Here is a 22621-nt window from a genome sequence, read left to right as displayed (position 1 = left end):
TGAATCTTGGGTAAGGCGGTGCTGCCTTTGGCCCTGGGGGAACTTTTGCAAGGCTTGAGCTGTCAGCTTTCAGAGAAAAGAGGCTAAGCATTTATGTATATGTGTATGTTGAGGGCAATGAATCAATTAATCAATAAGCACTCAACTCTGGATATCTCAGGGGTTGGCTAAGATCTAGAAGAAACTCTGATAACTTTATGACCAAAAAAGACCTTGAAGAAAATAATAGCTGCCTCAGTGGCATGCAGCTGTAATCCCAGCACTGTAAGGCAGGAGGACTACAAGTTTGAGTCCTGCCTTGGGAAACTTAGTGAGAACTTGTCTCAAAATAAAAACAAAAAAATGAAACAGACCAGACATGGTGGCACATGCCTATAATCCTGGCACTTGAGAAGCTGAGGCAGAAAGACTGTTGCAAGTTCAAAGTCAGCCTGGGCTAAGTAGTGACTTCAAGGCCAGCCTGGGCTACACAATGTGTTCGAGACCAGCCTAGACTGCATAGTGAGACCCTGTCTCAAAATAAAAATAAGAATAAAAATAATCCATGGCTCAGAATCATCCTTTGTCCTTCCTCTGCAGACTGTTTTCCAGGATCCCTTGAGAGGTGACTTCCTGCTAGGGGAGGAGGCTGGAGGGCAGAACAAAGGAAAAGCTGGACTTCTTTTTTGGTGGTGCCTTGGCTGTGAGTGTGTATTGTCTGCAGTTTTAGCAACTGCTGCAGGTCTCCAGTAACGCTACCTTCCCCTCACTTTCCCCTGCTGATGGGTTGATAACTCTGTGTGTGTGTGTGTGTGTGTGTGTGTGTGTGTGTGTGTGTGTGTGTGTTTGAAACCGGTCTCACTATGCAATTCAGAACTTACTGTGCAGTTTGAACTTACTATGTAGCCCTGGATGGCTTTGAATTCATGGCAATCCTCCTGTCTCAGCCTTCTATAAATATTTTTTTTCTTTTTGATCTTTGGGATTGACCAAAGACCTCACAACCTCACGCTTGCCAAGCAGACACTTGTGCCGTTGAGCTAAATTCCCAGTCCCTAAAAATATTTTCTTCACATTTATTCAACATCCTGACAATAGACAGAGTCACACAATTAATGAGAGGCTTCCTGGTCTCTCTCTCTGGAATTCTTGTCTTCCCGATTGTCGGTGTCGCTCCCGGCCGGCAGGAAGAACACACGACAAGATCTGGCAGTGGCTGGGCTTTCTTTATTTTCCCTCTCCGTACAGTCTGCCCCGGGATTCTTCCCGGCCGAAGCCTCTACCGGTCCGCTCCCCGCGGCTCCTTCCGTGCTTCTTCTCTACAGTCTGTCCCGAAGCCTCTACCGGTCCGCTCTCCGTGGCTCCTTCCGTGCTTCTTCTCTCGTGGCGGGAGAGGCACTCACTTTTATAGGGTTACAGTGGCCAATCAGTTCAAAGCGCGCGATGCGGGCTGATTGGCTAACATCAGTTGTTGCTAGGCAGACTATCTTACAGAGCGGGTTGTTTACCAAGCAGGAAGCAGGAGATAAGCGCCATCTTAGCACACTCGATGGGAGGGGTAATCTAGCTCAGGCTTTGCTCCTTCCTACAGGCCTCATGTCCGCCAAGTAAGGCGACCGGGCTCGGCCGCAGCTCCCAACACCCGATGATAGGGGAAGAGTAATGAATAGTTAACTCAAGATAAACTATTAACATAAAAAACCAACCTGAAAAGCATAAGGAATTCTGGTATTTGTCACAGGAAGACAAGATAGGCAGCTCAAAGGGTCTCGGGATACAAAACCCTTCTGTCTCTCAGACCCTTATTTCTTGCTTGCTTGCTACACTTCCTCCTCTATTCCATATAATGAAGTGCCACGGGCTTTGCACATGTTATTAATTTAATTGTATTATCATTCTCCCAGACCACTGCAATAGTTTTCCTGAGTGCCCTTCCAATCTGTTTTTTCTCACCACCAGCAGGTTGATCCTTTTGTCATTGTTGTGCTGTTGCATTGCTCAGGATTGAGCCCATGGGCTCTGAAATGGCAGGCAATCACTGTACAGCTGAGTGGTAGCCCCAGCCTCAGCCCTAGCCCAGCTCCAAACCAACCTTTTAGAATGGCCAGATCTAATCACTGTGTCTTTGATTAAAATCCCTGAATATGTCCCCACGAATCAGAGCTGGTAAGATCCTCCCTGTTCGAGTCCCCCTCTCATTCATTACAGTGAACAGGGATTTGTTGAGGACCTGCTATGGGTATGATGCTACTTTCAGCAATGGGGATACAACAGGGGAGCCTGCGACAAGGTCTCCTTGCCCTCATGGACTGTATGATAACAAACAAGTACAGAAGTAAACAAACAAGGTATTTAGAGCCTGCTGTGCGTGCTATGAAGAAAACAAAGTAATGGGGTCGCCTCCAGGGAAGCCTCTGTTTGATAGTGTCTTAGTCACTTTCCTCATTGGCTGCACAAAATACCCAACACCTGAAACTTAAAGGTGGAGAGAGCTCTATGGTCGGTTCAGAGTTCAGAGGTTCCAATCCATGTCTGGCAGCTTCAACACAGAAATGTCATGGCAAAAGGCTCTGGGCAGAGGAAAGCTGCTCCTGTCACAGTGTCCAAGAAGCAGGGAGAGAAGTGAGGAGCCAGGAAGGGGGATAAACTCTTCCAGATCAAACCCCAGTAACCTGCTCCGCCCACCAGAACCCACCTCCTAACAGCGAATCAGCTGCAGCGTCGCCACGATCCAGTCCTCTTGCTAAAGCCTTGCCCATGAGTGAATGAAGCTCTTGGAGGACATCTAGACACAACCATGACAAACGGTCAAGATAGATGCTCTGGGAAGGAGTCATTGAGGCTAAGACATGAATGCTGAGAGGAAAAAAAACAGCTGGGGACAAATCTGGGAGAGAGAATATGCAAGGCAGACTAATAGCACAAGCAAAGGTCTTCAGCAGACAACTACTGGAAACCAGAAACAGAGAAGTCACGGGGGCTGAGAGACAGAGACAGAAACATGAGAAAAAGGGCTGGTGGCCAGATCCAAAGGGCTTCCTCGTCATGCACATTATCACACATAGTCTAACATTTTTCCAGACTGAGAGGAAGCTGCTGGTTTATATTGTATAGCAGTCTTTATGTGAAGAAAGTGATTGGGGGCAGGAGGAATGGAATTGAATCAAGAAAGGAGACTGGCGCTGTGTCCAGTGGCGGTGGGCTTAGCTTGGGCCATGCTGGTGGCAGAAGAGATGCAAAAAGCATTGATCGCATTCTGGAGTTTTGGGTAAAATTTAAAACTTGGTGGCAGGGTGTGGTGGTACGCACCTGTAATCCCAGCACTCAAGAGACTGAGGCAGGAGGATCGCTGTGAGTTTGAGGCCAGCCTGAACTTCACAGTGATGCCCTGTCTGAAAAAAACAAAACAAAACAAAAATTTAAAAGCTTAGTGATAGACTGATTTTAGAAGTAAAGGAAAGAAAGAGCCAAGACTGTCTCCTACGGGAGCTTGGTTAAGGTGATGATGCCATTTACGGGGACAGAATCAGGAGTTCTTCCTGTCCTGTGAAGCTGGAGGCCGCTGGGCCAGGCAGGTGCAGGACCCGACTGACTGGGTCCACGGTGAGAGGTCAGGCTGAGCCGCAGGTAGAATTGCCAGTATCTCCATACAGATGATACTTGAAGCCCTTGAATTGGTCCTGAGGCGCTTTTATAACTGTGAGGAGGAGGAACTAGAGAGGTAGAGGGCAAACAGGAAATCAAAGTCGACAGAAAAAAAGAAAACGGGAGTTTCAGAAGGGAGGCAGTGGTCATGTGCTGCTGGGAGGCCATGGACGATGTGGCCTGCGATGTCCACAGGACTTGGCTATGGAGCTCGCTGGGGGAGCAGCGTCACTAGAGAATCGACTCAGCGGTCAGACTGGATTAGTCACAGCAGTGAGTTGGAGATGAGGACCTATGCACACTTTCCCCAAGCTTTGCTTGAGGGAGTGTGAAAATAGGATCTAGCTGCAGGAGTGTGTGGGTCAATTGAAGGTTTCGTGGTACGTACGTATGTATGTACATATGTATGTATGTATTTTTGAGACAGGATCTTACTATACAGTTCAGGCTGACCTTCAACAGCAATCTTCCTGCCTCAGCTTCTCAAATGCTAGAGTTACAGGCATGTGCCACTCACCCAGCTAAATATTTATCTTTTAAACAGTCTTTTTAACTAGAACCATATTCTTCAAATTTCAGTTATTGAAGAACTGTTCTTACTTTTGCCACAAAGTTTTACCATGTCTTGGTTGTTTGTTTTGTTTTGCTTTGATCCTGGGGTTCAGAGCCAGGGGCATGATACCATAAGCCATATTCATAGCTATATCCGTATTTTACTTTATTTTGAGACAGGATCTTGCTATATTAACCAAGATAGGATTTTACTTTCCATCCTCCTATCTCAGCCTCTTTACCACACTTTGTTTACCATGGGTGTAGTATACTTAAGTGGTTTCTTAAAATCAGCTCATTTTTCATTTAAACTAGCTTCTTTTAAACATTTACTTAAATAATATTACTGCTGGGCATGGTGGCACACTCCTGTAATCCCAGCACTCAGGAGACTGAGGCAAGAATATTGTTAGGATTTTGAGACCAACCTGGGTTACAAAGTGGACTCAAGGCCAGCCTGAACTGCATAACAAGACCCTGTTTCAAAAGGACAAAAATAAATAAAATTTATAATATTACTACATCAAATGGGAAACTGACATCCCTTGTCATAAATACAGGGTAGCTGTGGTTGTAAGCCTCTGCATTTTAGAGCAGTTTATTTCCTAGCTGTCTTAGTCATGTTACCATGAAAGGGGCAAGTAGTCCCCGCTCTTGTGCTCTTGTGTTTGACAAGCAATAAATTGCAAGTATACACCGGGTGGCAAGTGGCAAGTAGCTACCTTTATTGAAGGTCACGGGAAGCTGTATTCAGGGGAAGTCTGTGCCACCAAATGGTAAGACAGACAGAAAAATGGTGCAGGGTGACAGAAAAGTAAAGGCACTGCAGTCCCTCAGGACTGTGGCTGGAGGTGCGCCTGAAGATTAAAATCACAATGGCTAGGAGATAAACAGAAGGTGGAGATTATTGGTATCTCCCTTTTGAGATTTCCTATTATCTCGTTAGGGCTGGGCCATCCTCTCCCACCTATTAAAACTAGGACTAAGACCGTAGATTATTGACCAAGGTAAATGATGTCATCCATGAACCCTTGCTACCATTGGATCAATGTTACCTAACCAACTATACTTAAAAATCTGATTGGTTAATCACAATATTGACCTGCATCGTATCCACCATGATTTTGCTCTGTAAAACTTGCTTGAGAAGTAGGCTCATTGGCAACTCATTTGGGAATCTCCCTATTACTCAGGTGCTGTTCCTGTTCCCTATCCCTTTTCTGATAAATTTTCCTACTCTTAACCTCCATTGTTCCTTAGAATTCACTCACGGGGAACATGAACTCAGAGTATTTGAACAGCATTTCCCCTAAATCAATAGGACACTGAAAAAGCAACACAGCCACTGTAAGTCAGGCTTTCAGAATTTAAAGAATATGTACCCCAGCCCAAGTGCCCACCCCTGAACCTCTGCTATGATGGACAGCCCTGGAGTCATGTTAGGGGTTCCGAACATGCATGCTTGTCCCAAAATTCACTCTGGTCTTAATGACATACATGACATGTAGTACATATTCATGAACCTATAATGATGTTTGAGTAGGGGGCAGGTGACTAAAAGTCAAGCTAGAAGATCCAACATGCCTGTGCATGTAGAGATCTCTTCCTGTGGTTTATTTTTTTTTTTGTACCGGGGATCGAACTCATGACTGCATGCTTGCAAGGCAGGCACTCATGCTGCTGAGCTAAATCCTCGGCCCCTTATTTTTCTTTTTCAATCAGATCTTACTGGTACATTTTAGATATACATAATGACCACAGTCATCCTAGAGAATTTGTATCTGTATCCTCCTATGTTTTTGTTCTTATTTTCTACCTCTCTTAGGACAATGAAGAAGGAACAGGCACAGGGTGCTGTTTAGAATTTAATCAATGGAAGACAGTGACTTCCTCAGCTCTATTGTTTCTAACTGTACTAGTCACCTTCTCATCACTGTGACAAATACACGAGACAATCAACTTATAAAGAGAAAGGTTTTGCTTGGCTCATGGTTTTGGAGGATTCAGTCTGTGGTGAGTTGACCTTGTTGCTTTTGGACCTGCGGTGAGGCAGCACATCATGGCAGGGAGCAGGTGCAGAGCAAAAAGCTACTCACCTCATGGTCTGAAAGTGAAAAAGACAGCTGGAGATCCCCTGTGAGGAGCCAGCCCTGAAGCCCTGGAGACCTCCCACTAAACCCCACATTGTAAAGGCCCCACCAGCTGGAGTCCAAGCCTTTAACACAGGATCCAAATGGTAGCAGCAGCTACAGCTCATGCTGGCCTTGGGACTCTCATTTCATTTATCTTTCTCAGGGTAAACTTATCTGATGAGTAATTTAATTTCTTAATTACTTAAGTCATTTGGTAGGTTTTGAAGGAAAAATCGGGTATGTGTAATTCATTTCTCTCTTCTGTTTTTCCTCTTGGGAGACATTACCCATTTTAATTTAAAAATTCAGCAGGCATGGTGGTGCGTGTCCGTAATCTCAGTTACTTGGAGGGGTAAAGCAGAAGGGTAACAAGTTTGAGGCCAGCCCAGGCAACTTAGAAAAGAACTGGAGATGTAGCTCAGTGGTAGAGCACCCCTGGATTCAGTCCTCAGCACCCCCAAAAAGAAAAAAAAAATTGAAATTATACCTTACTTCATTTTCTCGTGCTATAAGAGAATACCACAAACTGAATCATTTGTAATGAAAAGCTTATCTAGTGCATACAGCTGTGAAGTCCAGCGCTTAGTGGCAGCATTTGGCGAGGGCGTCTTGCTTCATCACGTGGCCGAAAGTGAAGGGGCAGCACGTGCAAGAGAAGACACCAGGGGAAGACTTGCTCTCCTAACAACGCACGCTTGATAACTAACCCGTTCTGGAGGTCAGGACACAAGGAGGCTCTGCCCTGTGGACCCAGTCTCTTCTCCTCATGCCTCATCTCTGACAGAGCTGCAGAGCATAGCTAGGTCCAGAAATTTTATCATAACAAATTTCAAACACACAAAAGAGCACATTTGGGGCTGTCACAAGGTCAAATTAGGTCAATTGATGGGAGAGAAGTTGATTGGTCAAGTTGATTGACTGAGTCTAATACTACATTGGGAGTCACCATTAATAAGCCCATTTGCCAGCAGACTTAGACCACACTATAACCACAGTTTTATTAGTAATGAAGGTGATATTTTGGTTCCCACCTACTGTTTCCTTTGTCTTTTTTTTTTTTTTTTTTTTTTTTGTCTTTTTGAGACAGGGTCTCACTATGCAGTTCACTATGCTGGACCTGGGCTCACTTTGTAGCACAGGCTGGTCTTGAACTTGCCACAATCTGCCTGCCTCAGCCTCCCAAGTGCTGGGATTACAAGAGTGTGCCACCACTCCTGGTTCCTTTGTCTTTTTCATTGGTGCAAATTCAGTTTTCAAAGATGGGTGATATTTATTGGTACTCCTCCAATATCACAACTGGCATACTGTCCCGAAAGACTCAAAAGAAGGGAAATCTTTCAAGTGTTATATAAATTCTGCATTCAATGATGAAGCTGGAGGATGCTAGTTAATATACTTTTGTAGAACAACATATTTTTTAAAATCAATTTATTGTTACATTTTAGATATACATAATGATCACATTCATCATAGGGAATCTGTATCTGTACATGATATTGATTCTTTTTCCCCAAGCCTCTTTTCCCCTTCAAATCCTTGTTATTGTGTGGGTATAGATGTCCCCCCAAAGCCTCATGTGGTCATAGATATGGGTTTTTCAGATTGGTTGGATCTACAGTGTGTGATGCTGAGACTGATTCACAGTGCAACACTAGGATCAAGGGCACTGGCATTAAGGGTGTGAGTGCTACCCATCCTAAGTGGCCTGGATAAAATAAGGGGATAAAAAGACCTATGGTCATACCTTCTACCCTCTTCTGAGATACTTGTATGCTGTGTCTCCCTGCCTTGGAACCAGCTGACTATGGACTAAAACCTCTACAAACTGTGAGCTAAATAAACCTTTCCCCTTCAACTTTGGGTGTCAGACATGTCTCAGCAATGAGAAAAAAAAATAGCTAAGACACTCCATTTCTTCTTATTTACAAAAGCTTTATTTCCATTTTTTCCATTCTCTCATTCTTTCTCTCTCTTTCTCTCTCTCTCTCTTTCTCTCTTTCTCTCTCTCTGTCTTTTGGTAGCAGAGCCTTTTTATGAAATGCTATGCAAACTGTATTGCTAAATCCAAAGAAATGGATCAATGGGTGGCTAGAGGGATGCTAACTGGACAGATATAAGATAAAGTAAACATATAAAAATGTCAAGAGGAGAATTTAGGTAGTTGTTTACTGTACAATTCTTTTATATTTTTGTACATTTGAAAATTTTTATAATAAAATATTTGGATTTCTCAAAATTATAAATTAGAGACAATATCTAAAGAATCTCCTCTTGTATAATAACTATATAAATGCAGAGCAAAATATAAAAAAGGTATTTTCCAAAGAAAATCTGAACCACCCATGGTGGCACATGTTTATAGTCCCAGGTACTCAGGAGGCTGAGTCAGGAGGATCACAAAGCTCATGAGTCTGAAAGTGGTCTGGGATAACATCAATATTCTTTTTTTTTTTTTTTTTTTTTTTTTTTTTTGGTACCAGGGCTCGAACTCACACCTGCAGCTTGCAAGGCAGGTGCTTATGCCACTGAGCTAAATCCCCAGCCCCAGCAATATTCTTCTGTCAAGAAAGAAGCAAAGAAAGGCATGCACCACCATACCCACCTAGAAAGGAAGGAAGGAAGGAAGGAAGAAAGAAAGAAAGAGTGAGTCAGTAATAGCACTTTTATGGCATAAAAACTCTTTTGTTTTCTTTTAAAGAGAATAAAACCCAATAAAATAAAACAGAATAAAGACAATCAAAACAAAACAGTTATTATGGTTCAGAATTTCAAAACAGGACAATAGGAAATCAACAATGGCTACCATAATACATCTTCTTGTCTTCACAATAATTTTCCATATCATCTGACATAGTAAAATAAAACAAAACAGAATAAGATCAATCAAAACAGAACATTAAATAAAACAAAACAAAACAGTATATCAGAACAAAACTAAACAGTGAGAACAATATTGGATTTCAAAAACAGACAGAAGGAAATCCCCCATGGTTGCTATATTGCATATTGTTATCCTCCTATTAGATGCTCAGACTATGGGTCTTACACCTCCAAAGTCAATCAGACTATATAAACATTTAGTTGTTTTTATACCACAGTTGCTATCAACTTGGCTTACAGGAAGGGCAAATGGCTTCTTGTATGCTCCCAGACCCAGCATTGCATAGAAATTCTTTAGTGATGCCAGGCATGGTGACGCACACCTGTAATCCTAGCACTTGGCAGGCTGAGGCAGGAGGATTGCCTGCCTCAGCCTGCTAGACCTTGTCATAGCTAGACCTTGTCTCAAAAAAACAAAACAAAACAAAACAAACGAAAAATACTTTAGTGGTTTCCTATTATCCCCTACAGAAATCGTTTAACAAAGTCTTCCAAGGTCTGGCCGGTCTGGCCCCGTCCACTTCTGCGCATGCATCTGTCTCCCTGTGCTCCCCGCAGTCAGGTCTTCTACCCCTGCCCAACGTGCCATGATGTTACCATCCCTGGACTTCTGGACACAGTGCGTCCCTTCTTGGAGCATTTTTCTCTTCTATTTTTTCTATTTAATTTATCCTTTAATCCTAGCTCAGCTACCACTTCCTATGGGTAGCCTTTTCTGACTTGTCAAACTGGGTTAGAACCCCAGAGTTTATGCTTTTGAAGGACTGAATCACCTTCCCAGTCATTGTTTAAATTGGCCTTTCTTTGTGTGCTTATTTGATTAATCCCTCCCTATATGGGCAGCCTGAGTTAGTGTTCAGCTTTGCACTAGAGCCTCAGCAAGCTGGCAAATAGTAAGGTGTCAATAAACTTACCGAACACATGGAGAATACACGTGAAAACCTCATTTCTAAGGGGTGAAGTTATAAGTAATGTTGTTCTGTCTCTGCCTCTCTCTTTCTCTGTCTCTGCTGTCTCTCTCTGACTGTCTCTGTCTGTCTGTCCGTCTGTCCGTCTCTCTCTCTCATTATTTTCAAGTTAAATACCAAGCTTATCCGCTGGGGATTTAGCTCAGCAGCACAAGCGCTTGCCTTGCTTGGTGTGAGGTTATGAGTTCAATTCCCAGTACCAAGAAAAAAAAACAAATAAAAATCACCAGCCATATCTGAGGTCAAGCTTTCCAGATTGTTGAATCCAGAATCTATTGATCAAAACCAGCTAAGGACATATACTCTAAGTGCTCAAACAGAAGGATCCAGCAAGGACCCTGCTGGAGGTCCTAAGAATTCCCCTGATTCCCAATACCCAGCCTGCTCCCCACTGATCTGCATTTTGTAGAACCTTAGGGTAGTGTTGGCTTTCACACCCTCCTACACAATAGTTAAGGACACCAAAGCCAATTTGTCTGTGCTCCAACATTGAAATAGTGACAGCCGAGACAAAACATCACCCACAAAAGTCTTTAAAAATTTAAAGAACCTGATAAAGTCCTCCATTCCACACCTGCTGTGGAAGGAAATCGCTTCTGGCGAAGGCCTCTGTCACCCCTCTTCCCCTAGCACCTCTGTGAACACCCCATCTTCATCTTCTAGCTGCTGAGCCTCAGGTCCTTTGCAGGAGGACTTGGAGCACTGGAAAGCCCCTTATATTCAGTGCTGGTGAACTCAGGAGCTGATGCTCTTCAAGCATTTGGAGGATCAAAGCCTGTATGAGATCTGAGGCCTTGGCAAGAGCACAGCCGCCTGCAGGCGTGGGTGGGCCGGAACCGAGACGCCCTGGATCACGCAGAGCCAGGTGCTTTGCATCCACCTGGCCGGGCCTGCCTGCCGACTGACAGGTGTGAGGGGGCCCATCAGGTCCCCAAGCTGATACTGCAGAACAGGAAGGATTTCAAACCATTGTAACTCAATTAATTCAGGAATTGTGGGAAGGGGTGGCCAGGGAGTGCAGAACAAGGGAGAAAACAGTACCCGCTGGAATACCAGGCCTGATCAACCAGTGGTGGTATTATATCTTATTTGTACCCAGTCTTTTGTTTCTTCTCTTCCCACTCTCCTCTCCCTCCTTCTTTCTTTTTCTTCTCTTCCTTTCCCTTCCCCTCACTTTTCTTTCTGTGGTATTGTTACCAGATGGCGGGTCCCACTGGGGATTCTTTCCAGGTCTTTGGTGTCTTGAACAAATAATTAACAAGACACACACAAAAGCTAGCGGGGTACATTTTCTGAAGTGGGGAAAGAGGGTATAGTGTAATGGTGGCCCAGTGCAAAGGCTCACAGAGGCCCCAAAGATAAAGAAAAGGGATCTTTGTGTCCAAAATTCCTGGGTTGGTTCCCCTTATGCAAATACAGCACTGAAGGTTGTCCATCAAAAACTCCCCCGCAGGTGAAGGATTGAAAGTAACAGTTTTCTGATTGGTCCCCAGTACTCAGCTGTAAACCCCCGCAGCATTTTAGGTTCTGTGTCCTGCACATGTCCTTTCTTTAAAAAAAAAAATAACCCTGGGGCTGGGGATTTAGCTCAGCAGCATAAGCACCTGCCTTGAAAGCAGGCGGTCGTGAGTTCGAGCCCAGTACTGATAAAAAGAAAACAAAAAATATCTTGCTCAGTCAGGTAGCAATAGATTTTTCATGATTTTTTTTTTTTTTTTTTTTTTTTTTTTTTTTTTTGGTCTTTTTGAGACAGTCTCACTATGCAGTTCAGACTGGCCTTTAGGTCACTTTATAGCCCAGGATGGTTTTGAACTCATAACAATTCTCCTGTCTCAGCCTCCTGTGTGCATCACCACCCATGGTTTTTGATACATTCTGCCCAGTTAGTTGTATGATTTGCCCCAGATCTAATCTAGGCCTTCATACTGAGCTACATCCCCAGCCCTTTAAAATTTTTTTTTTTAATTTTAAGACAAAATCTCGCTAAGTCACTCTGTTACTCAGAGTGATCACTGAGAAATACGTTCACTGGTCCAGACTCAGAGAATGGACTTCAGAGGCAAGAACAGCAAACACAAAACTAATTCAGCTTGCAAGACTTGGTGTCCACTATGCTAGCACGCACACACCGAAAGCAGTTACAACACGCAAAGTAACCCCAGCACGCAGTTCCCTCCATCCCCAGAGTTTTCTTCCCGATTTTCTTGTTGGCTGAGTTTTGGGGTCAGCACCTATATCCTTGGCCTGCTTCTTCTGTAAACATTTCGTGGTTTTAAAAACAAATGTTTAAGCTACAGGGGGTAACTTCTTAACTGCCAGAACTTTTCCAGAGTCAGCATAGTGAAGGCCATGTTTTATTGACTGTCTACCCACGGCTTTGTGTAGAGACCCTTTCAGATCTGTGACCTCAGTCACCACCGCAGGCTAGTAGTACTTTTCCACTCAGAATTAAAGGTTTCATCCTGAAAATAGACTAAAGGCCTTGCTTCTCACATCCTGAACTTTTGATCTTCCTGCCTCAGCCTCCCAGGGTGCTGGGATTACAGGTGTTTCCTGACCCATTATTTTTTTCTACATATAACCTTAAAAATAAATAAAGTAAATAAAGTGTTCTTTTTGTGTGATAAAAAAAGAACATGTGATAAAGACAAAATTCTTCTCAATTTTTACTCAAAACCCATTTCCATTATTTCCTTCAAAGAGGCAAATACTCTAAAAAGGTACTTCATGTAGTTAGTATCCTTCTTGCACTTTGTTTTTTTGGGAGGGGGACAGGAACCCAGGGCCTCATGCATGCGAGGCAAGTGCTCTACTACTGAGCTGCTCTCCAAACCCACTACCGGCACTTTTAAAATACAATGGAACGTTATAGTTCTGCAGCTTGTTTTTTCCATACAACAATGTCTTTTTGAGAAGACTCCAGGTTGTATACATGGCATGTCTGCCTGTGTGGGCAGAGTCCCTCAGCATACGGCTCAGATGAGCCGTATCTTATTGGGGGCCATGTGATACAGTAACCAATGCTCAGGAGCATTCCTGTCTCCCAGAAGCCACTTTAAATTCTCTCTGTGTACAGCTCCTTGGATTGTGTGTGTGTGTGTGTGTGTGTGTGTGTGTGTGTGTGTGTGTGTGCAGGGCCTTATGCATAATGAGCACTGTACTGTTACCAGTTCCCAATCTCTTAGATGTCAGATGTGCCAAGTTTATGGTTTCACAACATCAAGGAACAAAATTACTAACCAAAGGAGGAGGTTAGGAGAATTTTATCAAAAATGAGCAAAGGAAGAATAGCTCCAGGAAGTTTTTGAAGTGGGTGGCCGCTGAGGCCCTTTGTCCTGGGTAATTTATCCAGCAAAGTTACAATGTGGGTACGACATGGATCACAATATAATGGACCTGTAGGATTATAAGTATAGTCACTTAGCTCATATTGATTCAGTAGGAAAGTGAGTCATTAGCAAGGGTACATGGAATAAAAGGGATCCAAAGGGATCCCTGGAAAAGGATGGGGGTGTGGGTCCTGATGTTCTGGTCACCCACTTATGCATCCCATGCCTCGCTGGGCCCACTGGACCAGGTGGTGCTAATCACAGTCTGATCTCAAGTTGCTCTTTATCTCTAGAGAGGCCTGTGGGCCTGGCTATTGTCTCTCCATTTTGAGGCCTGGCTGTCTTCAGATTCACCTCCAGCCACAATTCTGATCTGTTTTCATCTTCTGCACTGACTCCCCGCAAGGTCTTACAAGGACCTGGGAAGATAAAGAATAAATAAATTAATTAAATAAATTTTCCATCACCACCCAACCGGCAAGTGACAAGTTAGATTTGGGTCCCAGGTGTGGGGCCAAAGCCCAGGATCTGCTGCATCACTCAGGCTTTGCCTGGGCAGCTTCCTAATTTTTGATAATGTAAGTGAAGTTTCTATGCTATGTTAAATAGCCGTTGCTGGGTAACAAATCAATCTCTAAACTTAGTAGTTTAAAATAATAATGGTTTATTTCTTACGATTCTGTGGGTCGACAGGGTGGTTCTGTTCTAACTTGGACTCACTTGGGCTGCAGTCCACTGGCAGCTTGATCAGAGGGCTCACCCGCATGTCTGGAGTCCCTGCTGGGAGGTCTGGGCTGGGTCTCTGCTGGATCTCTCTGCAGGATGCTGGGCACGTTCTAAGGTAATCACAGCAAACGCTGCTTCTCCTGAGGCCTCCACTCAGGAGCCTGTAATCACTTCTTATGAATTAATTCCACTAGATAAAGAAGCCACAAGACCAACTCGCATTCAAAGGTGGGGAAATAGACTCAGCTCTTGATGGTGTGGGAAGCTGCAAAGCGTTTGTGACCATTTTTAATCTACTAATGTACCAGGCTTGTGGATATTCCCAGAGCATAGCAGATATGTGCCTCTGGAGTGTGTATCAAGAAATAGAATCATGGCCAGGCATAATGCCACATGCCCGTGATCCCAGCACTCAGGAGGCTGAGGCAAGAGGATTACTGTGAGTTTGAGGCCAGCCTGAGCTACATAGTAAGTTCAAGGCCAGCTCAAACTGCCCAGTGAAACTCTGTCTCAAAAAGACCAAAAATAAATAAATAAATAAAAAGGTAGAGTCATTAGGATGATATTTTTCAACCTTGATTTTCCAATTTGCAAAATTTTTTAAATAATGGAGACATAATTTACATAACATCTATTTAATGTAGTAGATTTATGAGTTTGTTAATTGTGAAACCATCACTGTTATCTAATTTCAGAACATTTTATTAATCAGGAAAGAAACACTTTATACTTTAGGAATCACTCCTTCCTTCAACTCCTGTGACCACCTATAGATATAGCTATCAAATTTCAAGCAAATGGAATCATATATTACCGCATGGGTTCCTTGCTGTCTGGCTTCCTAAACACAGCATAATGAATCCATCCACACTGCAGCATATATCAGTACACCATCCATTTATGGCTGAGTAGTATTCCATCATATGGGTATGTAGATTTTTTTTTTATCGGTCAATGGACATTTGAACTGTTCTTGCTTTTTGGTTATCATAAGTAATGCTGCTGTGAACATTTATAAACAAGGCTGTGTACAAACATGTTTTCAGTTCTCTTGGGTATATCACATAGTAACTCTAACTTTTTGAGAAACTGACAAACTATTTTTCAAAATGTGATACTATGGCTCATGCCTGTAATCCCATAACTTGGGAGGTTGAACTGCTGCAAATTTGAGGCCACCCTGGGCTACATAGTGAGTTCAAGGCCAGCCTGAACTACATAGCATGACCCTATCTCAAAAAAACAGCAAAAAATACAAAAAATAAACAAAATGCTACTCCATTTTGCATTCTCCCCACCCCCAAAGAGTATAATTTTTTACAACCCTGCCAACACTTTTTTCATTTATCCCTGTGATGGTAGGCATCCTAGTGTGTATGAGAGAGTTTCTGAATGTGGTTTGATTTTCATTTCCTAATGATTAATGATATTGAGCATTTTTCTTTTTTCTTACTTTATTTTATTTTTTGGTCCTGGGGATCAAACTCATGACCTTGCACTTGCCAGGCAGGCACTTATGCCACTGAGCTACATCCCCAAACTACTGAGCATTTTTCATACGGTTGTTGAAACCATATGAAAAATTTTACTTAGCTTTTGATGAACATGTCTATTCAACCCTTTGTTCATATGTAAAGAGAGTTGTAGGGATTCTTTATATATTTTGACTACTAGGTCCTTACTAAGTATATGGTGTACACACGTCTTCCTCCTATTTTGTGAGTTCTCTCCTTACTTTCTCAGTAGCGCCTTTCATTTTATTAGTTAATAAATCTTTGAGACAGGGTCTCATTAAGTCATTCAGGCTGAACTTGAACTTATGTAAGCTAGGCTGTCCCTGAACTGATGGCGATCCTCCAGCCTCAGCCTCCCAAGTGTTGGGATTACAGGTGTGTGCCACCATGCCCAGCAGTAGTGTCTTTTAAAGCATAAAGGTTTTTATTTTAATCAGATCAAATTTATTACTTTTTCTTTGCTTGCTCATGACTGTGGTGTCATATCTAAGAATCTATTACAAAATCCAAAGATTTTACATCTATGAGCAAATTTTCTTCTATGAGTTGCACTTTTATTTAGGTTTTTGATATATTTCGAATTTGTTTTTTTGCATATGGTATAAGATAAGAATTTAGCTTTGGGCCTGGGGATTTAGCTCAGTGGTGTAAGCGCCTGTCTGGTAAGCACGTCGCAAGTTCGATCCCCGGTACCAATAAAAAGAATTTAGCTTCATTCTTTTGCATGAGGAAGACCAGTTGTCCCAGCATCATTTGTTGAAGACTATTTTTCCTCCACTGAACATCTGGGCACCCTGTAGAAAATCAGTTGGCTAACATTACCATATCAAATAATAACAATAACAGCTAGGCACCCTGGCCTTATTCCTGCTTGGGGAAGAGTTCTCTTTTTTATGTGTTTGACTTTTGGGGTTGTTGTTTTTTTTATAATTTTTTTTTTTATCAGTACCGGGGATCGAACTCACGACTGCCTGCTTACAAGGCAGGTGCTTATGCTGCTGAACTAAATCCTCAGTCCCTTTTGGGGGTGTTTTTGAGAAGCAATCTTGCTACACTGCCCAGAATGGCCTTTAACTTGCAATCCTTCTGCCCCAGCCTTCTCAGTAGCTGAGACAACCGGAGCACATCAATGTACAACATGCTATTTTGCCATTAAGTATTTTTTGTTTGTCTGTTTTGGTACCAAGGACCTCGCACTTGCCAGGCAGGCCCTTGTGCTGCTGAGTTAAACCGCCAGTCCTAAGTATGTGGTTTGATGTGAGTTTTTAATGTATGATATTATAATACATAATATGTAAACTATGTCCTATTTTAAGCTGGCACAGAAATTTCCCTTCGATTCTACTTCACTAATGTTTAATCATAAAAATAAACGTTAAATGTTTTCAGCTACAACTTTTTCCTACAGGTATTGAGATGGTCATTTTCTTCTTCCTTAATCCCATAATGGGGCGCGTTACACGAATAGCTTTTCTGCGGCTGCAGTGCTCTTGCATTCCTGAGAAAACCTATTACAATTCTTTACACATGTCAGTTCCTTTCCTAGCTCCCTCACTTAGATCATGTCTTGGAGGGGAAACATCATTTCCTGGCTTGGCTCCATGTCAAAAGCTCCAGTTTCTTAGCTGGAATGTTCTAGAAGGCTCTGCAGCTTGAATTTACTCATTAATGATGCACTGAGGGTAGTTAAGAGGCTCTAGGCAAAGCTGGGCGCTTTTAGCTGCATATTTGTGGGGGACAAAGTGAAAGCCAGGGTTGAGGGGGTAAGTCATGATCTCAAGTCACCTGCCTTTGTTTTTAGCAACAGAACTCAAATTCTCTACCTTTAATTATAAACTTGCATTGTGAGAAGTTTATCATTTTGTGCTGTGGGCCCTTCCCATGTGCCAAACAGTTCAGTGACGACAAAAATCCTCCCCCTAGTTCCAGGCCCTGTGCTAAGCGTCCTGCAAAGGGAGTTTCACTTGATCCCCTTCATCTCCCCAGGGGCAGGCTTAGCTCTGTTCACGAGGAAACTGAGGCAGAGACAGGCTCACTCGTCAGTGGTCCTAAGACAGAGTCCAGGCTCCAAGTGAGGTTTGTCCACTGCAGAGCCTATGCTCGCAACTGCGGCTGTCTGTCTGTCTGTGCGCTGGGTAGTCACTTCATCTGCCCCAGCCTGGCATCTATGAAATGGCCCGCAGACTCCCATGACTCACATCAAGTGCTGGCGGCACCATGTGACCCATGTGTGACCAAGCACAGCCAAGTGTGATCAGGTGGAGTCATCTGGGATTCGCTCGGGCTCAGAGTCAGCTGTGACACATGCCCTTGGGGAAACTGTGGTGTGGGCTTTTTATTATCAAGCCTTTAGAAAATAACAGCTTTATTTAAGATAGAGCTCATCCGCCACACACCTTCCCAGTCAAAAGCATACAGTTCAATGGTTTGTGGATAGCCACGGACTTAACCAACCCTCACCAGCACAGATTTTGGCATTTTCATTATCTCTGGGAAGGAGTCCCCTGCCCTCAATCTTTGTTCATTTCTTTCCAAACTTCCCCAGACCAAGGCAACCGCCACCTGCCTTGCATCTCTATTGATCTGCCTGTTCTGAATGTTTTGTACAGATGGAGACATACAACAGTATACATGCCTGCTTCCTTTCATTTGTAATGATTTTTTTCAGGGACCATCCATGATGTAGTATGCATCGATACTTTATCTTTTTTACCTTCTTTATTTCTTATTTTTTCTTTACTGTGGTGTTGGGGATTGACCTAGGCCCTTACACATGTGTCCTACCATTGGTGTATATCCTCAGTCCTTCATTTTTTAATACCAAGTAATATTCCATTATATGGACATACCATGTTTTGTTCATCCATTCACCAATTGATGGTTTTTTTTTTTTGCACTTGACTATTATAAATAATGTTGCTAAGAATATTCATGAGCAATTTTTTTTTTTTTGGTACAAAGGATTGAACTCATGACCTTGCATTTGCCAGGCAGGTGCTTGCGCTGCTGAACTAAACCTCCGGCCCTCATGTACAAGTTTTTATGCAGACATATGGTTTAAATTCTCATGCTGTTTTTTGTTACAGTACTTAAGCATAACTTATTCTGTGACTATCTTTGTCCACAATTCAATTTAACTTTCTGCAATTGAAAATATTCAGCTAAGCATAATGGCACTCCTGTAATCCCAGCACTCAGGAGGATGAGGCAGGAGAATCACTGAGAGTTCAAGGCCAACCTGGGCTACATAATAAGTTTAAGCTCTGCCTGAACTCTGTAGCAAGATCCTGTCTCAAAAAATAAACAAAACAAACAAAATTAAATGTCTGTCCTTTAAAAAACAGTCACAAAGAAATATGCTTACGGGTGGAGCACTGGGTTCACTTACCAATTGCAAGCGTGCCAATGAACGAGAAGTGATTTCCCAAGCATAGGAGAAGGTATTTATTATATTCTGGGTTGAACCAGAATCCAGCAGACCTGAGGTCCGATTCCTCTTGTGATGTGGCCTCCTCTGGCCCCTGTGCCATATTCCAGGGATCCTGGAGTTAGGCCTCCTGCTGTTCCGACTGCAGGCTTCCGCACCTCAACAATAGTAACCTGGTCCAGTCGTTCAGGTCACACAGCTGGAGGTGACCCCTGGTCTCCCCTTCACACTCTGACCCAGTAACACCTATCAATCTATTCTGAATTCAATTCCTAGCTGCCCCACCCCCAAAAGAAAAACCACAAAAAACAAAAAACAATTCGAAATATATATACAGGATCTGACCACTTGCCACCTGGCCCAAGCTTTGATCATCTTCCCCTAGATTAAGAGTCTCTTCACTGGTTTCCCTGCTTCTGCTTTTGTCCCCGTAAGCTGTTCTTTCTACGACAATTTGATCCTGTCCCGTCCTGCTCTGCCCCACACCTTCCCAGGCCTCGAGCCTCCCCAGCACCAAAGCCAAAGTCCTCTCACTGATCACAAGGTCCTGTGACCGGACACCTGGCTTTGTCTGCCACTTCCTCCCCCTCAGTCCCCTTCAACCTCTGGGGTGAGGCAGAAGATTAGGGTGTGGCAACCTGGCTGGGAAGTGAGCGAGACCTGCCAGTCACACAGTTCCAGGACACACAGCAGAACAGGGTCCAAAGCCCCACATTGAACCCGACAGAGAAGGCTGTCTGCCGGGAGCTGATCAGGCTCTTGATTTTGGAGACAAGTTTATGGAAAAAGATTAAATAAAGACAACTGCAAATATGCTTAATGGAGGGTCCAGGAAGGTCAGAACCCTCGAGGAGCTAAGACAGAGACTTTCTGGATTCCCTGTATTTATTGGGTTTTCAGACGAGTTGCGGGAGGGAGGGCGTGAGGAAAAGTGAGAGGAAATGCTGAGCGAAGGCAGGGAAACTGAGCAACACCTTGTGAAACAAAGGATGAAAGACACTCTAAGCAGTAAATCTTACTAATTGGGCCAAGTGGCCTCTCTCTGAGGCTGGCAGCTTATTGCTCTGGAATGGGGACTTCGAGCTGCGTCCTCAGGCCGCCTCAGCTGCGGTGATATCTTCAGCAACTGAACCCTTCCACAGCCCAGAAAGCTGCCATCAGTTCTTGGAAGAACTTGAGCAGGTTTCTGATAGGCCAGTGTAGGCCAGATTTATATCAATTTGAGGAGGGGGAGATACAAAAGACAGCCACCTGTCAACATAAAGCGGGCACCGATTTTCTGCTGTTTTGTTCCAGAGTCTGGCACAGTACCTGGCAGGCAGTAGGAATTTACAAGATGTTTGTTAAATGAATAAACGGCCAAGTCATTCAGTGAAATCAGCTCATCCCAAGTTGCTCCTTCTCCTCCCTCTCCAAACACAAATGTCTTGGGGGTGCATGGGTTTTTGCTCCAAGCCCCTCTGCTAGTTTCCCATATGGAAGTATTCTCTGAAACCTCCTTATGAATGTGCTTTGGGTGAAGATTTCTCTATGAAAAGTCTAGGTGTTTATCTGCGTCCTCTGGGCATGTCAGAAGCAAAAAAACCCACAAAGCTGCCACACCCAAAGCCTCCTTCTGAGAAAGAGATCCAAGGGTTCTGCCTGAATTTTCCATGGATCAAAATGTATGTTTATTCATTTATTCATTGGCAGGTTCAGATTTCAAGAATATATACTTTTGGAAAGTCCATCACTTGAAAAACTGCAAATATAAAGCTAGAAACCTAAGTAATATGTCTTTAGAATGTGAAAAAAAAATCACTAAAAACTACAAATTAAAAAAAATCTAACTGGACGTAATGGCACTCACCTGTAATCTCAGTGTTTTAGAGGCTGAGGCCGGGGTGTTTCCATGAGTTTGGCACGCTGGGCTACATAGTGAAATCTCATCTCAAAAACAAAATAAGTACCAGAATCACAAAATCCAGGAAACTATTACTTTTATTAATTATTCTCTCTCTCTCTCTTTCTCTCTGAGATTAAAGTAGACCCAAGGTCTTTTACTTTACTTTATTTTATTATTTTTTATTTTAAACAGGATAAAACCAAGGAAAATAAAACAATAAAACCAATCAAAATAAATCAGTATAAGTGATACAGAGCTTCAAAACATTATAAAGTCAACAATAGTTACCATAATACCTTTTGTTGTCTTCAAAATAGCTGCAGATACTTTCGGACATAGTAAAAATCAAACAGAACAGAATAGAATAGAAACAATAAAAACAAAACAATGAATGCAATAAAGGACTTCAAAACAAGCCAGTAGTAAATCCAAAATGGCTACCATAACATGTCTTGCAATCTCTTTTAAACAGCTGCTCATGCCATCAGACATAAAACAAAAGAGAATAAAACCCAACAACAAAACAATGAAAATGATATGGTTTCCAGGCAGGGGTCACCTCCTGGTAGGCCTTGTTTTTCTCCTTCTGCAGTCTGAAAATGGCCCTGGCTCGTGGAGAGAGGCTTGGGTCTGGCTGTCCCTGCCCGACAGTGGCCCGCGTGGCACTGGTTTCCAGGTGGGGGTCACCCCCTGGCGAGGCCTGATTCTCTACTCAGAGCCTTTTACATGCTCAGCAAACACTGTACCACTGAGCTACAGCCCAACACTTTTAAAAAATCCTTATCTCATGCTTTTTTTTTTTTTTAAATTGTAAACCCCTTTAACTGGTAAACCCTGTATGCCAATGACTTTATAATATTTGAGAGAAATGGGAAATGGGAAAAGAATTCAGTCTTTTAAAATAATTGTTGAAGTCAGGTGTGGTGTGTTCCTGTAATCCCAGTGCTTGAGAAGCTGAAGGTGGAGAATCACAAGTTCAAGCCCCGCCTGGGCAATTTAGAGACAAGGCAAGATCCTGTGTCAAAATAAAAACTAAAAGTGGCTCGAGGTTGTCACTCAGTGTGAGGGCCTGTGCTCCACTCCCAAGACTGCAGAATAGAAAAAAATATTTAAAACAATAGCCAAAAACAGATGTTTATATTTGTGAAAGCAAGTACTATAATTAGCAGTTTAGAAAACATTTTAAATACTTTACTTATTATTAAGGAGTAAATTTTTGTTATTTTATGAATTCAAAAACATAAATACTTGTCTGTTAAAAAATGAGGAATATTTTAGATTATCAAATGTAGGAAAATCCCCCCAAATATTTTTCGTGTGTAATCAAAATAATCTCAAGGCATCTGTGTTTTCTCAGCACAGACTAACCTTCACATTGACAACACTCACTGTAGTCAGAGTTTACGAGGGAAAAGATTTAATACAGGACACATAATGGGATGATTATTTTCATCTTTTTGAGACAGGGTTTTACTATACAGTTCAGCATGGCCTTGAACTCACTTTGTAGTTGGACTCAAATTTGCAGAAATGCTCCTGCCTCAACTGCTGAGATTACAGATGTGTACCACCACACCCGGCCTA

The 22621-nt window shown here is 42.9% G+C and overlaps 1 long non-coding RNA gene across 1 annotated transcript; it reads right to left on the bottom strand.

Annotated features, from left to right (window-relative positions):
• Positions 1 to 1186: 1186 nt before the first annotated feature.
• LOC111757429 (uncharacterized) lies at positions 1187 to 3378 on the bottom strand. Its single transcript, XR_002791778.2, has 3 exons — positions 3289 to 3378; positions 2675 to 2764; positions 1187 to 2570 (listed from the first exon to the last, which is right to left on the bottom strand). It is a non-coding gene; the product is annotated as an uncharacterized LOC111757429 (long non-coding RNA).
• Positions 3379 to 22621: the final 19243 nt, after the last annotated feature.

The sequence above is a fragment of the Cavia porcellus genome, unplaced genomic scaffold (assembly GCF_034190915.1).
Source record: "Cavia porcellus strain 051 isolate PalLab524CR breed Dunkin Hartley unplaced genomic scaffold, mCavPor4.1 scaffold_4, whole genome shotgun sequence".
In the NCBI taxonomy this organism is placed as follows: domain Eukaryota; kingdom Metazoa; phylum Chordata; class Mammalia; order Rodentia; family Caviidae; genus Cavia; species Cavia porcellus.
Note: the sequence above shows the minus strand (reverse complement) of the source record. Positions and strands in the feature narration are given on the sequence as shown.